The 17,654-nt window shown below is 37.5% G+C and overlaps 1 long non-coding RNA gene across 1 annotated transcript in view; it reads right to left on the reverse strand.

Annotated features, from left to right (window-relative positions):
* LOC109502641 overlaps positions 1-17,354 on the reverse strand; it is a 139,190-nt gene extending 121,836 nt beyond the window's left edge. The window contains exon 1 of the long non-coding RNA XR_006583110.1: positions 17,116-17,354. This is a non-coding gene — a long non-coding RNA (uncharacterized LOC109502641). The remainder of the gene's footprint in view (positions 1-17,115) is intronic.
* Between the last annotated feature and the right edge of the window lie 300 nt (positions 17,355-17,654).

The following is a 17,654-nucleotide window of genomic DNA, read 5'->3' on the forward strand; positions in this document are numbered from 1 at the left end:
CATGATTTCTTCCCCTAGTTCCGCCCTTCTTCCAGTGTCCCTCCTCTCATAAATGGCACCACTATTCACCCATTTGTTTGTATAAAAACCTTGGAATTGTCCTCGACTTCTCACTTTTTTCTTACATCCAATCCATCAGCAAATCGGCCAACTCCATCCTCAAAATCTATTTGGAATCTCTCCATGTCTCACTTCTTTCTCTCCCACCATCTTAGTGGAAGCCATTATTATCACCCACTTTAATTAGTGCCTTCTAATTGGTTCCCTTGCTTCTGCTCTAATCCCTTTGTATTTTATGCTTCTCACCTTAACTAGCCAGCCAATAAGTTCTTTTTCGTTTTTTTTTGTTTTGAAGTTTATTTATTTATTTTGAGAGAGAGAGAGAGAGTGAGCAGGGGATGTGCAGAGAGAAAGGGAGAAGAGAATCCCAAGTAGGCTCCACACTGTCAGCACAAAGCCCAGTGCAGGGCTCAAACCCACCAACCCTGAGATCATGACCTGAGCCGAAAACCAAGACCCGTATGCTTAACCTACTGAGCCACCCCAGCCAATGGCTTCTCATTATATGTAAAATAAACTCAAGCCCTTACCATGACCTAGAACTCCACACTTGATCTTGCCTTTTACTTTCTTAACGTTTCATTTCCACTTGGTATACTCCAGCCACAATCTTGCTTGTTCTTCCTCAAACATTCTAAGAAACTTCCTGCTTTAGAGGCTTTTCACTTTATATTCCCTCTGCCTGGAAAGTGCTTCTACAGAAATATACATGTTTTTTTTTTTCACAACTCTGACTTCATTAAGACCATTGTTTAAAAGTCACTTTTTCAGAAGAATCTTCCCTCTTCACCTAATCTAAAATGGCATTCCAACTCTTCTCTATACCCTGTTCTCTTTTTTTTCATAGAATTTCTTACTTCTTGACATATACATTACATATTGATTTACTATCCCTCTTCTCCAAAAGAATTTATGTTTTAAGCCTTTAGCAACCTCTATGTTACATGCAGTGCTATATCCCTGTCCCCAAAATAAGTGATTCATATAGCATATATTAAATAAATACTTATTGAATGAATAACTGAATAGGCTATTCATAGGTTATCTCTGTGACATGTTAGAATTACATATTTGTTCCTTCCTCACTTTTAGCCTAGGATAGAACTACTATAAAATCAGGTTTTCACTTTATCCAACTTTCTGGACAAGATAATCAGAAACCAGAGGAATCTTTGCCCTTTTACTTTTATTATCATGACTAGAAAAAAAATACTTCATAAAATTGAAAAAAAATTAAATAACACTAGTCACCCCTCTTACTGAAAATCTAAGACCAAAATACTTTCATTTCTTCCTTTCCTTCTTCCACAGAAGATATGGTGCTGAGAAAATGACAGATAGGTCACTGATGGAATTACTTAGTACTTCCTGAATGAGGATGTAATTTTTATATCAGGCATCAATAGTCTATGTGGCTCTGGGGATTGAGCTGGATGTTCAGTTTCTATTTCTGGACTTCTGACGGGTTTGTTGGGTGACCTTTGGATAGTTAATGAGTTACTAGTGTTGACAAGGATATGGTAAAGATTGATGATATGGATTCTATAAATTGCTCAGAACTCTTTGGAGAAAATTGTATGCCACTTTCTTTCTCATATTTAATGGCTTTGTATTATTAAACAACCTAGAAGACAGACATCCACATCCATTAATGACAGAATAGTTTCTATCAGACCGATATCCTTACTTTCAACAACAATAAAAGCTATTTAAAATGAATTTTGCAAAACCTTATATCTTGAAGATACAAGATTCAGAATCAACACATCCAGAATTTGAAGGACCAACATCCCAGAGAGAAAAGAAATACATTGAGGTAAGTCCAACATTCTTTACCACTTTTACATTTGAGATATTTGCTGATTTTTAACCTGTGAATGATGATAGGGCTAGAGGCCAACTGGCAGATTAGAAACTAAAAATATAAGTAGCACTTTGGTACTCTCATGTCACTAGAGTGAAAAATAATGAGAGTTCAGGGCTAACCAAGAATGAGGAGACCTGATCAATATTCCAGACTTTGATTTGCAACTACTGCAAATCCACACCATAGGAAAGAGGGCAAACTAAAAATGTTTTAAACTTTCAGAAAGGGTTTAAACTTTCTCAAAACTGTCTAAATTTTGGGTTAACTGTTTCTACCATAACTGCCCACCAAGCAAATATAAATCCTCTCCAAAGGAAGATAACATCATATAGAATCATTGAAAGTTTATAGACACAACTGCTTGAATTCCATGAAAATTACCAAATATGCCAGTGGTCGAGACCAGTTGACTAAAATAGAACCCATAGATGATCCAGATGCTGGAATTATAACAAGGCAAAGACTTTAAGAAATTTTGAGAGATTTTAATATATTCTAGATACTTTAATATGTTACACTTTTAATATATTCTAGATACTTCTTTTATTAGAGACATGAATTGCAAATATTTTATACTAATCAGCAGCTCATCTTTTCATTTTCTTAATAGTACCTTTCAAAGAACAAAATATTTTAAGTTTGATGAAATCCAATTTATTCTTGCACGGGTTGTGTTTTTGGAATATGGTTTTAAGAAATCTTTGCCTAACCCTAGATAACAAAGATTTTTTCTCCTCTGCTCAGAGAAAAGGCAATATAAAATCATAATGGAAGGATGAGCTAATAATGAAAATTTTTAAATGCACTATTTTGCATTAGTGAAAATAGAAGATTAAAGCCACCACTATCTCCAGATTTTAAAAAAGGAGATAAAATTTGACATTTATCATGTTGACAAGCCATTTATAGGAAACAACTTCCTTAGTCTGATAAAGGTTATATACTAACAAACCTACAGCAAATATTTTCTTTAATGGTTAATACTGAGTCTGCCCCCCATGATCAAGAACTACACAAGGAGGGAGTACCTGGGTGGTTCAGTTGGTTAAGTGTCCAACTCTTGGTTTTGGCTCAGGTCATGATCTCACGGTTTGTGGATTCAAGCCCCATGTCAGGCTCCATGCTGACAGTGCAGAGCTTGCTTGGGATTCTCCCTCTCCCTCTTTCTCTGCCCCTCCCCTGCTCCCTCTGCCTGTCTCTCTCTCAAAATAAATAAATACACTTAAAAAAAAAGGAACTATACACAGAGACCCACTATCATTATTCCTACTCAACATTGTGCATTAGCCAGTGTAGTAGACAAATAAAATAAAATAAAATAAAATAAAATAAAATAAAATAAAACAAGTAAGCTTTAGAGAGGAAGAAATTAAAATCTCTCTCTCTCTCTCTCTCTCTCTCTCTCTCTCTCTCGTATCCAACCTGACTGGGAGCATATAAAATCCAAAAGAACCTTTGAAAAAAGGGACTAGAATTAATACGAGAGTCTTACAAAGTAGTTGGATGCATATGTATAAAAATACAAAAATATTTAAATATATATCAGAATGAAGCAGAAGATAAAAATTAGAGTATAGTATTTAGTGTTCTATCAAAAATATGAAACACCAAGAATAAAATCTATACTGAAAAATAAAAATAAAAAACAAAAATAATTTAAAAATTACAGACTTGAAGTAATGTAAAGATATTTACTGATCAGACACAATATTATAAAGCTGTCAATTCTCGATGAACTTATTCTTAGATTTAATGTAATCCTAGTGAAAATCTCAGCGGGTTTATTTGTGGAGGTGGGAAGGTGGAGCAAGGGGTAATAGCAAGTAATGGTGAGGATATTGAGTAACTCCATGGGACTTTCCTACATTGCTGGTGGTAATTTAAATTGATTCAATCATTCTGAAACATTATGTGTCTGTATCCTCTAAAGAAGAGTATAAACACACTCTATTATCTAGTATTTCCTCTCATATGACAGGAATATATAAATATGTACAGCAAAAGTCATACAATATATCCATAGAAGGCCAATTGGCAATAGTGAAAACTGGAAATAACTCACATGTCCATCTGTAATAGAATATATAAGTAAATTTCAGTCTATTCAATGGAATAGTATATAGCAATAAGAAAGTATATATTACTGAGGCACCTGAGTGGCTCAGTCTGTTGAGTGTCAACTCTTGATTTCGGCTCAGGTCATGATCTCATGCTTCATGAGATTGAACCCCACATCAGGCTCTGTGCTGACAGCACGGAGCCTACTTGGGATACTCTCTCTCTCCCTCTCTCTGCTCCTCCCCTGCTTCTGCTGTCTCATTCTCAAAATAAATAAATAAACATTAAAAAAAGAAAGTACATATTGTTAGTATAAAACATGAATTAATGCTCCAATCACCATATGAACTAATGAAGTCTTACATAAAGTTACATACTATATGATTTTATTTATATAAAATTAAAAGTCAAAATGAACTTATGGAAATAAAAGTTACAAGAGTGGTAATCTTTGGTGTGGGAATGAGAAGAGTGAGCTAATGATGAGCAGTGGGGACAAGGGAGGATTTGGGGATCTGGTAATCTATGTTTGGTCTCAGTGATGAAGGTTACATCAATGTATTTACTTGCAAAAATTCATTCAGCTATATACTTTGCATACTTTTAAATGCAATTTAAGTGAAACGGTTACTTTAAAAATAAAAATACAACAAAACAACTACATAATTCCTATTAATCTAAAAGTATAGTTTCTGGAACACTCTGTGGAATCTGATCAAGTTTCAGTTATTCCTGTGAGCACTGTGTGGGTTATCAATCATCTTTGAAAAAATAATCCCAGATGGATTTCTCTATATTATTAATGCCATTCTTCTTTGCCTGTGCATCATTTTGATGTTTGCATTTGAATTTCACAATTAACACACACAGAAAACAATTTGGAAGGCATAGCATTTTCAAAAACTACTTAGGTAACATATGCCAAGACAAGCATACATAAATTTCAGATCATCAGCCTCTTGGGATTTTCTGTGTTTTCCTTTCAGGCTTAGCAACAAAATAAGAAGTTGATCATCTCATAGCGTATTGTTTCTTTGAGAAATAACATTTCTAAAGGCTTAACTGATGGCATATACATCTGATCTACTCCTTGAGGAATACAAACTTAGATGCCTACAGGGACCAGCTGGGAGCAGAAATGAGGTAAATGGGCTGGGTAAAGTGGCAGAAAATCACTAAATACAAAATAAATGGAATGAGCAGAAGAATGATGATGAATGGCATCTGACACCAGGCATTGATGGGAGCGCTGGTAAAATGGAGGACACATGTTCTCTCCAAGGAATGGCACTCAGCTACCTACAGGCACAAAGGCACTCTGTGTCTGTTTTGATTTGTGAACAGAAATCTGGAGCCCAGAATTTGGTATATAAGTATCTTGATGTTAAAATATTGATAATTAGGGGGGCCTGGCTGGCTCAGTTGTTATAGCATGCAACTCTTGATCTCAGGGTCATACGTTCAAGCCTTATATGTGGTATAGAGTTTAATTAAAGTAATATATATGTAAATAATATTTAATTAATATTCAAATAATTAAATTAATATATATGTAAATAATATTTAATTCAAAAGTTTGTAAAATAGTGTTCACTAAAACCAACCCTGATAAATCTGTATGTGAAACCCAGCCTATTTCCATTCTCTGCTCTAACAGAGAAATGTTTCCAAATCCCAGTTCTAGAAGACACTGTTTTTCTGAACAGTAGGTGGCTGTCTTTTATGTTGTAGATTCCGAATCATGTGCTGATATGGTGCTCCACTTTGCTCTGGTTGCTGGAATCCAGATCTGAATTATGGTCTGTTTTTATATGGTACACTGAACCTTAACATTCATATTTAATTTGTTAAACTTACCTCCAGTTTCATGTCATAATCTGTGCTTATTTGGCCTTTACTCTAAGTTCTCCACCCACTTGAATTTATTTTGTGTTTGTTACATGACACTGCATATATATATGTTTTAATTTCTTAAAGTTTATTTATTTTTGAGAGACAGAGAGACAGAGAGTAAGTGGGGGAGAGGCAGAGAGAGAGGAAGACACAGAATCTGAAGCAGGCTCCAGGCCGTGAGCACAGAGCCCGACTCGGAGCTTGAACCTACCAACTGTTAGATCGTGACCTGAGTTGAAATTGGATGCTTAACTGACTGAGCCACCCAGGAGTCCCAACACTGTATATTTTGACATTGCTTTAAATACTTTTGGAATAGGGTCACTTCCATAGACATCAATCAAGTGCATCAAACCATGGTGATATAAAAGGCCCTTTTACAAAGCAAGGTATTTAAATGGCTTATAAATATATGAAAAGATACTCCATTCACTAATTGACAGGGAAAATCAAATTACATCACAATGAATAATCAGAACACCATCAGAGTAGCAAACCTAAAGGGGGGGAAAAAAAGACATGATGATACAGACAATGTCTTTATAAAGATACAAGAGCTGTCCTAAGAGTATTGTATCCAACATAGGTTAATCCAACAAGAAAAAAACAGAAACATGGCTAGAAAAAGGAAAGCCACACAATCCATTTATACACACTTTAGGAAAGAGAGCCCTGGTCCAGGGGGTCAGCGTGAATCCTTATTATGGGAATGCCCATCTCGGGTTCCATGTTCATATGGTTATGTTCTCAACAACTCCCAGAAAATAGTGTTAAAATATTCAGATCAGAGTTCTGTGCATTAACACAACCAAAACCAAGCATCCCCATAAGTATATATCATAGTCCCACACAAAGTTCCCAGAGGGGAGGTGTCACTGGACAGAGGATCTATTATATTGCAATTACACGTAGATCCTTTGCTCACATTTGTGCTCTGAGACTGAAATACTCCACCTCTGGTTCCTTGGGAAGCTCATGCCTCTGACCTTTCAAAGTTTATAGCTGGGCTCTTACAAATTTTCCAGGGTGGTATCTTTCTGAAAGCCAGCTAGTTTATTTGTGAGGTTATACATCTTTTATTTCAATTGCTTACCATGAACATACCTACACAGATACAAGTATATTCAAGAAACAAGAAAATTACCATGTAATGAACATATGCCATATGAATGACAATCTATACCGAAGATGTTACTTAATACTTGCAGTGACAATGAAATATACATATATATATATATATATATATATATATATATATATATGTATATATATATATCCATTTTGCTGATAAAGGAACTGAAAGGAGGAGAAAATAAATTGACTGCCTAAGATTACATAATCCAGATCTGCCTCACGTTAAAACCATTGCATTACTCCTCAAGACTCTTCACATTGAGTCTTCAATAATGGACAGAAGTGATTTACAGAATAGAAGAACTATTTAGAGCCCAGGAGACCTCAATTATGTTGAATAGTCCTTTAATTAACCTATTACAGACATTGTACAAAACAACTTCTATAGCTCGTCACTTTCAAATCCAGGCCAGTGATTATTGCTGTACAAGGCTTCTAAATCATGTTGTAAAAACACATGAGAAGAATGCTTATAGGGTATTCAGTAATTTGGGCAGACTCATGTAGACAATTTCAGAAGCAGCTAGGGATGCTAAATATTTATTTTCCATACTTTACTCTCTGGAAGTTATTCTGCATGTAGGTATGCTAGGAAATGCTGACACAGAGTGAATTTGACATTTTCAAGGACTACAGTGGTACTTTGGAGGACAGCTCTATATAACCTATTTACTGGGTTTCCAAAGCCTTTGGTTATTTTATGACAGAACTTCATGACTTCTATTTATAGAAATATTCTTTGGAAAGAGACTCCATGCATTATAACCTGATTTCTGGCAGGATAAATTGTCTTACATCCTGTTTTTCCCTTGTCCCCATTAGTAAGTGATAGGAAAAAAAAATCTTCAAAGCGATAAAAGGGGGGTGGTGTTCTAGGCAAGTGTCACTAACGATTCCAGCATTAATTGCCAGAATGAAAAGAAAACCACAGATAGTGGCATGTGAAATTAACCAGCCTTCCATTTAATGTATGGATACTAAACTATGTGTGGCCAGGGACACAAGCTGATTTGCACATTTTAACTTGAAATGTAAGTGTGTCTGATTTGAAGGTGAAGGGCAACAAGAGAATGTTGCTGCCTTTCATCCTGTCATTCCTGAATAGAAACTAAACAGCTTTGACTTTGCAAATGAAGCAGCCTTAGAAGTTCCCTCACTGTGTCAGCTCTGAAAGAATCTGACTTCCTTCCTTCTTTGACATGGCTTTCCTGTTGGGCACACTGACAGTTAAATTTCAGCCCACTTTTCTCTCTGAACATTTCCACCCATCGCTCTTTGCTCTCATTAACTTAGCAACTCAGGGGGTAAAATTTTGTTATTGCTTGCAATTATTGTCACATACCTAGTACATTTAATTGGACCCCAGACTTTTAGATACAGAAGCGAATTTGAGAAGATTTTTAAGGAATTTCATGGGCATTGGCACTGTTATTACAAGTGTCACATCCACCTATTCCTTGATCATTAGGAAGCATTTAGGTTACCTGTGCACTCACAATTAGTTCCTATTTGTTTTTTAACTACATAAATTCCAGAAAAACAGAAGACTTGGATTGGATAAGTCAGTTAGAAATCTATAAACTTAAACACATGTCTTTAACCTCCCTTCATAAGTTGCAAATAGAAGTTAAATAGGTTGGCCAAAATAAATTCCTATGACTATTTCTCTGCTTGAAAATTGTTTAGGAAATGGCTAAATATTGGTAGAGCAGTGGTCTCATTACATAATTTTTTAATTAAATGACATAAAGGATTAAATCCCCCCCTATGAATATAATTCACTCTATTAAACACCATCTGTCTTATGATATTGATTCTTTTATTTACTATAAAAGAAAATTTCTAAATTGCAAAGTCCCCTCAATGTGGAGAAGGAATAACAATTATTGAATTATTGGAAGTGTTGCTTATGTTTCTGTTTTTTCTTTTCATCAGATGTCAGAGCTGTTGAAAATAAGCAATCACAAGTCACATTAACACTAACTTCAAACATTCTCACACTAGCCAAGATCCTCCCCGATTCACGTCACATTGTGGGGTGCACCAGGGTGGTTAGATCGTCCTGTTGACTCCTCTCTTATCTGGAGATTGTGCTTTTTCCAGAAAAGGATAGTGACACTTCCTGGTTGGAGTCAGACAAAAGTCCTTTACATCCAAAGATGCCAGAGGGGCACATTTGAAGCCATTTGAATAGACATGAACTACAATACTTGCAAAGCCATGATCATTGCACTCTTTACCTGCCTGACATCAAGCGGAGTCAAAAGCCAAATCATAAACAAACTTCCTACATTTAAAATAAAAAATACCTATTAAAGCACTATATGATCTATACAGCCAGCTCTGTCACTCCCTGCTATGCAGAATGACACTGGGAATGAAGTAATAATTTCAAGGAAAATATCTTAATAATAAAAAGATGAAAATAAAAAGATGCATATATTTCAAAACAGTGATGGCATCGCCACTTTAAGCAGAGTACTCCAGAATTTCAGGCAATCCCCTCTCCAAAATAAGAAAGGCTTTTCCAATAAGGCTAGATTGTTTAAAATTCTATTGGCTAAATACCTTCCTCAAATCTGTGTGAGATTAAGGTAAAATTATTTATTAGCCATGGGTCCAAAAATCTCTCACCTTTCCCATCACCACATTTTGGTGTAGAATCCCCATCATAATATATGAAGAAAACAAGCCACCCAAGGCAAATTATAGTGAAGGTTTTGTTTGCTCTTTAGCAGGACAATGGTTTCAAATGCTAATGAAGAATTCTAGTAAATTGGCCAGGACAACATGGAAGGTTTCTTTGTCTAAGCCTCATTCAGCTGAAACAGGCTCAGATCAAAGCAGACCACAAGAATTGCTCTATTTCACCACTTTCCTCCCACTTCTACCCCAAACTGTGCCTTGTATTTGCCAAGGAAATGAAACCAGAGACAGTCCAAGAGAAAAGCTGGATTCCAAATGTCTAATACAAATCCAAGATAAGTTATAGTGACCTCAGGAGGGGCTATGTTGTGTGGGAGAATGAGAGTCCAAGGAGAGAGACAATCTGACCATTGTAATTGTTCCCAAGGACAACTTTGTCTCATAGAGTATTTGGTGCAGTTTTTCTTTCAGCACTTTGGATGTATCATCTTACTCTCTCTTGGCATATAAGGTCATTGCTGAGGAATCTGCTGATGGCCTTATGGGAGTTCTCTTGTAAATTACAAGCTTTTTCCCCCTTTGGTTACTTTTAAAATTCCTTCTTAGTCTTTGACTTTTGATAGTTTTTTTGTTTTTTTGTTTTTTTGTTTTTTTTTTTTGGTCTTGGAGAAGATTTCTTTAAGTTGTGTTTGCTTATTGAATATGAATGTCATATGCTTGGACATCCATTGTCTCCCCAGATTTGGGAAGTTCTGAGCCATAATTTCTTTCAATAAGCTTTCTGCCCCCTTCTCCTTCTGCTCTCCATCTAGGATTCCAATAATGTGCAGATTGTTTCTTTTGATGGTATCTCATAGATCATGTGGGCTTTCTTCCCTCTTTTAGAGTCTTTTTCTTTGTTCTTCTCTGACTGGATAATTTCAAATGTCCTGCCTTCTAATTCACACACATTTTCTGGTTGATCCATTCTGCTGTTGATACTACTATATTTTTCATTCCATCCATACTATTCCTCAGATCCAGAATTTCCACTTAGTTTTTTTTTTATGATTTCTATCTCTTTGTTAGAGTTTTCATTTTGCCCATCTATTATTTTCTTGATTTCATTTAATTGTCTTTGTGTGTCTTCCTGTAGCTCATTGGGCTTCCTTATAATGGCTGTTTTGATTATTTATTGGGTGAATCACAGATCTCCATGTCTTTGAGTCTGGTTACTAGAAGGTGACTGTGATCCTTTGGTGTTATCAGGTTTCCTTGATTCTCCAAGTTCCTTGAGTTTTGTATTGCTGTCTTTCCATTTGAAGTAACAATCACCTCCTCTAGTTTTTACTTATTTCTATTAGTCCTGCTAGAGATTCTGAGGCTTTCTCAGACCTTCTTTAGCTATTCCTTCTCCATGCTTCTTTCTTCTCTTGTGGCAGAATTATTTAGCTTGTGTGCCTTCTCTTAATCATACTATGCACCAGGCCATATGCAAACAGCCTCCCTTTTGCTTTCCCACAGGGGAAGCCAAAATTCAAGTTTGTGGTTTTTACCTGGCCCACAGCTTTGTACCAGTTTTCTATACATGCTCATTAGCTGTCTGCAAAGTTCATTCTTGGTGCCATTGGGAGAATGCATAGGAAACCAGCCATAGTGTGGAGGATGGTGAGGTGTGTAGAGCAGTGGAGCCTATGGACCAGTTGAGGGGATCTATGGGCAAGGCATCTCCAAATGCTCATGGGTGGGCTTCTTGATGGAGGCTGTGAAGCAGTTAATATGATCCACATCTCTTTAGTGCCCTCCAAGAGTTCTATCTGCCAGTCTTCCAGCCTCTTCCCACCCACTAGTTACGCAGCTCATAACTCAGGATTATGCAAGAGATAAATGGACCTCTTTTGTAGTGTTCTGAACCACTGGTAAATCCAGGAGTTTAGTCATATGCTCTTATTTTCCCTGGAAGGAGAAATCACAGGCTGAGAAATCCTCTTGGCACTAGCTATGCTACCTTGGAAGGGGGTAGTACAGGTAAAGTGAAATTATTCTTTTTAACCTCTTCAATATATCAAAACTCATTTTTTTGTTGTTGTTCTAACAGTGTGCTGGAACTTATCTGTCATAAACCTGGACTTCTACAGAGGCTGTCTTGTCTATGGGTAACTGTCTTAGATAATATTCTTCAGGGCTCCTAGAGTACAGCAGAGAGGGTCTAGAGCTGGTTCCTGGGCCATTCATTTTCTCTTTTGCTTCCTCTCCCCTTCATGGGGAGTGATATTCAGAAGTGAAATGTATATGGTGCAACACTATTATGCCATCAAGACATGGAGTCACAGGAACTATTCTATTCCCAGAAGGTGGATGGTTTGCATTTCTTTATTCCAGGCCACTGTGGGTTGGTATCTTCATCTGGTTCCCAGAGAGCAACACTATTTCCAAATAACTGTAGCTTTTATGTCAAGAAAATAAATTGAGAAGATAGAAGAGTTGCATGGAAAACAATGGAATTAAATTGAGGGGGGGGTAAAAGATTGGTGGAGGAGAAAGAGAAGGGAAAGCAAGGAAGATAAAATGTGGGCATTCAGAATGGATTACATTCATCTCCGTAAGCTACCCTAAGTAACAAAGCACCACAAACTGGTTGGCTTAAAACAACAAATATTTATTCCCTCATAGTCCTGGAACTAGAAGTTTGAAATCAAGGTGTTAGGAGGGCCATGCTCTCCCCAAAGCCATTAGAGGAGGATCCTTCCATGCCCCTTCCTTTTGGTGGCCCTGACATCCCTTGGCTGTGGTAGCATCATTCCAATCTCTTCCTTGATCTTCCCATGGCCATCATCCCCCTGTGTCTCTGTCTTTTCTTCCTATCAGGACACCAGCCATATTGGATTAGAGGCTCATCCTACTTCAGTCTAACTTCATCTTGACTAAATTGCATGTGCAGCGACCCCTTTTCCAAATAAGGCCCCATTCTGAGGTGCCAGGGGTTAGGAATTGAAGATATATTTTTGGAGGCACAAAAGTCAACCCATAACATGGATGAAAGAAAAAAAATGGAGGAATGAAATAGGGATGCAGAAAGAGAGGAGGGGAGGAAGAAGAAAGGCAGGCAAGCAGACAACAGGAAAGAAAGAAGCAAGGAAGGAAGGAATTATAAAAATAGATATGCAGCTTTTTCCTTTCCCATGTGTGGCTGGGATATTATACAAGAAAACAGTCAGACAGAAAAAGGCACCTTTGATATGTTTTCTGGTTAAGAGATTACAAAGTGATTCAAAATAGTGGTTTGACACATATTAAATGTATAATAGATTTCACACAATTAATACATTTTCATTTACTGATTGACTTATGATTATATGGTTGAAATAAAAATCCCAGACAATATCAAGACCTAATTAAGAGATCTTGGGAGAACAAAGAGAAATTTAGAAATTGTATGTAATAAAATTTATAGTCATCAATACCAGATACCAAATTTTTCTTTTTGCATTTCCTCTGTTATCCCATTTTTTCTCTTCTTTTTTCATCTCATCCTAGTAACAGGGAATAACATGTGACTCCACTCTATAATATGCATTTGGAGACACATGTCCTGTAAGGCTACAATCACTACCTCATTCAAACTTACAGTCTACTTGCCTGGTTGTCAATAAAAGACAGTCTCCCCATCTAAACAGCACAGTAAGACAAATATAATGAAGGCACATAAGAATAATACAGGTAATATAAGTTTGGGGAGTTCAAAGGAGGAAGAAATCACTTTCAAGGTTTATAGTTGAGATTAAAAGGCTCAAAACAAAATGCAGTAATATATGGAAAATGTGAGAGAAGACTGGTCTGGAAAAGCTTCAGGATGGACATGGAATTTTAAGTGTGCAAGATTTGTAAAGGTAGATTTGTGGGGTATGTGGAAGGGAAGTTCCCACAAGCCCTCAAGCTTGCCTACATGTCCACATAGATTCAAGACTTTCCAATCTTTCTGTCTGATATCATAGTTTTCAGGCTGTATAACATAACATTTTGTCAATGATGACAGGAGAAGCCCCTCAAAGATCTGAAGGGGTTCTAAGTGGTCCATTCTCTAAGAGTAAAGCCTGCCAATAAGCCTCCTATCCAAGATGATAAGGACAAGCCCCCATTATGAACTAACTTTAAGGCCCTCTAGTCTTGGATAAAGCAGCCTAGACACAGTTTGTGAAGTGGCCCAGTGCACTATCGTGGTCCTAAAAGACTGGCAACCAGTCCAGCACCACCTGGCTCCAAGTCTGGCTGTGTGAGTTAAGGCTCCTGCAACTATTCTCTGCCCTCACTGTCAGGACTTGTCTTTTCTCTAGCACTGGCTGTTAGCCAAAGACACTAAAACCATTCTGTACTGGTCCCTAATGCCAGCAACATATCATTCCATCTAGTTTGTTTCCTAGGTTGTTAGGAGAGATTCCCTATGTGTGGACCTTCAGCCTTCATAGGTTCATGAGCCTAAAATGTTTAACTTACTTGAAAGGCTGTCTGAACTCTGTGTCTTATTCTCTCACTAGTCTTCTATTCAGTAGACCAGTTAAGTTTCTGAGTTATAGATAAGAAGATGATTGTTCCTAGTGCTAATTTTAACTGATTTTTCAAATTTACAATAAATCACATATATTCAAATACACATTTTAATGAGTTTTGACATACATAAATACCTGTAAAACCACAACTACAATAAAGATAATAAACATATACATTTACCCCCAAAGTTTCCTTGAGTCCTTTTGGAATTTCTCCCTCCAATCCCTCATCATCAATTTCTATCTCCCATTCTCCAGGTAATACTGATCTTCTTTCTCTCAGTATAGGTTCATTTTAATTTTCTAATAATTTATATAAATAGAATTATAGAGCATATACTTTTTGATAGGATTAACTTCTTTCTTGTGATATGATTATTTTGAGATTCGTCCAGGCTTTTGTGTGCACCAGTAATTCATTTGTAATCTCCAGACTGCCATGGACATACCAGCATTTGTTCATTCATTTATCCATTGATGGATATTTGGGTTGTTTCTAATTTGGGGCTATTACAATTAAAGTTGGCATGACCATTCACGTACAACTGTGTGCATAGGCATTTAATTCATTTTTCTTGGATAAATACTTAGAGGTGCAATGGCTGGGTTTTACAGAAAGCATATGTTTAATTTCTTAAGAAACTTCTTCACTGTTTTCCAAAGTGGTTGGACTATTTTACATCCACCAACAGAGTATGAAGAGTTTAGCTGGTGCTACATTCTAGCCAATACACAATATGTTCAGTGTATTTAATTTTAGCTTTCTAGCGGTAATGTGCTGATATCTCATTACAGTTTTAATTTAGCCTTCATTGTTTGTGTGATTTAATGGAGATAAAAATGGAAAGTGAGACAATTCTGAAAGGGGAGAAACCAAGAGTAGACAGGGGAAGGTGAGGTATAGAATCAAGTATGTAAAGAAATGAGGAAACAATAGATATAGACTTTTAAATGATGCAACTAAAAAGTGAGTGGCAGTTGGGAAAGTAGAAATTTTTTTTTTTTAATTTTTTTTTTTTCTCAACGTTTTTATTTATTTTTGGGACAGAGAGAGACAGAGCATGAACGGGGGAGGGGCAGAGAGAGAGGGAGACACAGAATCGGAAACAGGCTCCAGGCTCCGAGCCATCAGCCCAGAGCCTGACGCGGGGCTCGAACTCATGGACCGCGAGATCGTGACCTGGCTGAAGTCGGACGCTTAACCGACTGCGCCACCCAGGCGCCCCAGGGAAAGTAGAAATTTTAAAAATGGAGTCTGGACATTATCCCTAAAAACAAGGAAACAATTTCAAGTGTGTGTATAGGACAGCAGCATTATAACAGAAGTATTTGGATAGGCTATCCACAGGTTTTTGCAGCTGATGGCCCAAAGAGCTGGAGAAAGAGAAATTAGGAAGTGCTTGCAATATTCCAGAAATGAATGAGAAAACAATGGGGGGGGTAATAATATGAAGGAAAAATTCCATCAATGGAGACTTCCAGGGCTCGGCATCTTGACTAGAAGAAATGTGGGTTAAGCTTTCCAGTTTGTTTCATTGTATTTGTTAATGTTTGTGTTTGTTTGTTTGTTTTGTTTTGTTTTGTTTTGTTGCACCTTTTACGATAAAGATGTGTCCTTTTCTCCTCAAGAATTATGAGACAAACAAACACAGATAAATATTTACGTTTAAATACCCGGTGTCAGTCTGCATCTATCAGGCAACCCAGTCTGATGATGGACTGTGGGCAGTGAGGTAGAACATGATCGTGTGGCGCGTGTCTTTCTGCCTGGGTGGAGGCTGAAATGGCACCACCAGGTTCATGTCTCCGAGCTTGCATGTTGAGCTTTCCTGCACCCCCTTCTCCTCGGAGGGCCTGCCTCTGTGCTTTCTGAGCTTTAACAGCCTTGTTCTTGGCATTTCAGAGAAATGAGTTGTGAATTCTCAATGACTTCATGCCTTCCAGTCTAGCGGCACTTCCCTAGGGTGTAAGTGCTGAGATTTTTAACAGTTTTGCATGTCAAAGATTGGTAACCGTATATATATCTAGAGCATTTTGAAAGCCTGTGGCTTCCTGTCTCTCAGACTGCAGCAAAAAGTTTGAGCTGAGCAGAAACTAAACAGAGGTAGGGTTTTCTGTTGGCTTGATCTATGGAAAGAATTTGGCTAAAAAGGCTTGGGTTTTAACAATGCAGTTGCCAGCAGGGGCATCTTACTGCTGGCAAGGACAGAAAAGAAGATGGTGTTAATAGCACAACCCCCCAAGTCAGTGTTCCAAGATCACCTAATGCATCCTGAAACTGTCATTTACTCAGGCGGAAATGCTGAAACATGAAATCTTGTTTTAACACCATGACCCAGACAGCATTCAGCACCAACATACCACATGTCACATCAGCAGGGTATGAGGTTTTAAACTTGAGGCTCTATCAATGAGGAGGAGATGGAGGAGATGACGTTACAACCAGAAGAAAGGCCTATCTACAGTGCATGTGTGTAGGGAAGACACAAATGGCTCCCGATGCCTGGGCAATTTTCCATGGGAAACTTCCATGGGATAATGGCATAAGCAACACTTTGGAAGCGTGTTGAGGCAAAGCGTTAAGCAGTGCGATCTACTTGTGAATTGCTGGTTATCCCTTGCACCCAAAAACGAGTTATAAAGAATAGACCAGTGCTTTCAAAGACAAGATTGTGCAGGTAAGGAGTGGCACGACTAACAGTGAGAATGAATAGTGGCTAAAGACACATTTGTGCTGAGCTCCAGCTGCAAAGCTCACTGCTGGAGAAACATCAGGAATGATACCTGGGAAGGTTGGTTAAAATGAAGAGTAACATTTTTGTAATTTCCCCCAATCACACCAGAATATTCATGTACATATCTTTACTGAACCCCAACATACTTCAATGGGAGATTATAGATTCAGGGAAGATGGAAACGGACCTTACCTACCTTTTTGGATAATCACAGACCAATGTAAAGTCCAGCTCAGATCAGCCGAGGCAAGACCTGGGTGATAGTTCATAGTGATGGAGCTTTCAGACTACCTTTCCTGCACTGTAGAGAAATGGGGTGGTCGTGAGATTAGCTATGCATAGTTAACAGACAAGATAGTGACTGAGTTAATCAATGACAGTAGGCTTTGCTAAGTGGAGGAGAAAAGCTGTTGCAGCTACTACAGGTGTCATTGGGGCGGGGGGAGGGAAAATCACACAAAAATTCTGAAATAAAATTATGCCAAAATAGAAACGTTTTTGTACAGTGAAGGAAACCATCCACAAAGCAACAAGACAATACTGAATGAGAGAAGATATTTGCAAATGACATATCCACTAAGGGGTTAATATCTAAAATATAAAAAGAACTCATCCAACTCAAAACCAAAAAAGCCACATAATCCAATTAAAAGTGGGCAGGGGCATGCACCTGGGTGGCTCAGTCAGTTAAGCATCCGACTCTTGATTTCGGCTCAGGACATGATCTTAGGTTGG

The sequence above is a fragment of the Felis catus genome, chromosome C1, assembly GCF_018350175.1.
Source record: "Felis catus isolate Fca126 chromosome C1, F.catus_Fca126_mat1.0, whole genome shotgun sequence".
In the NCBI taxonomy this organism is placed as follows: Eukaryota; Metazoa; Chordata; class Mammalia; order Carnivora; family Felidae; genus Felis; species Felis catus.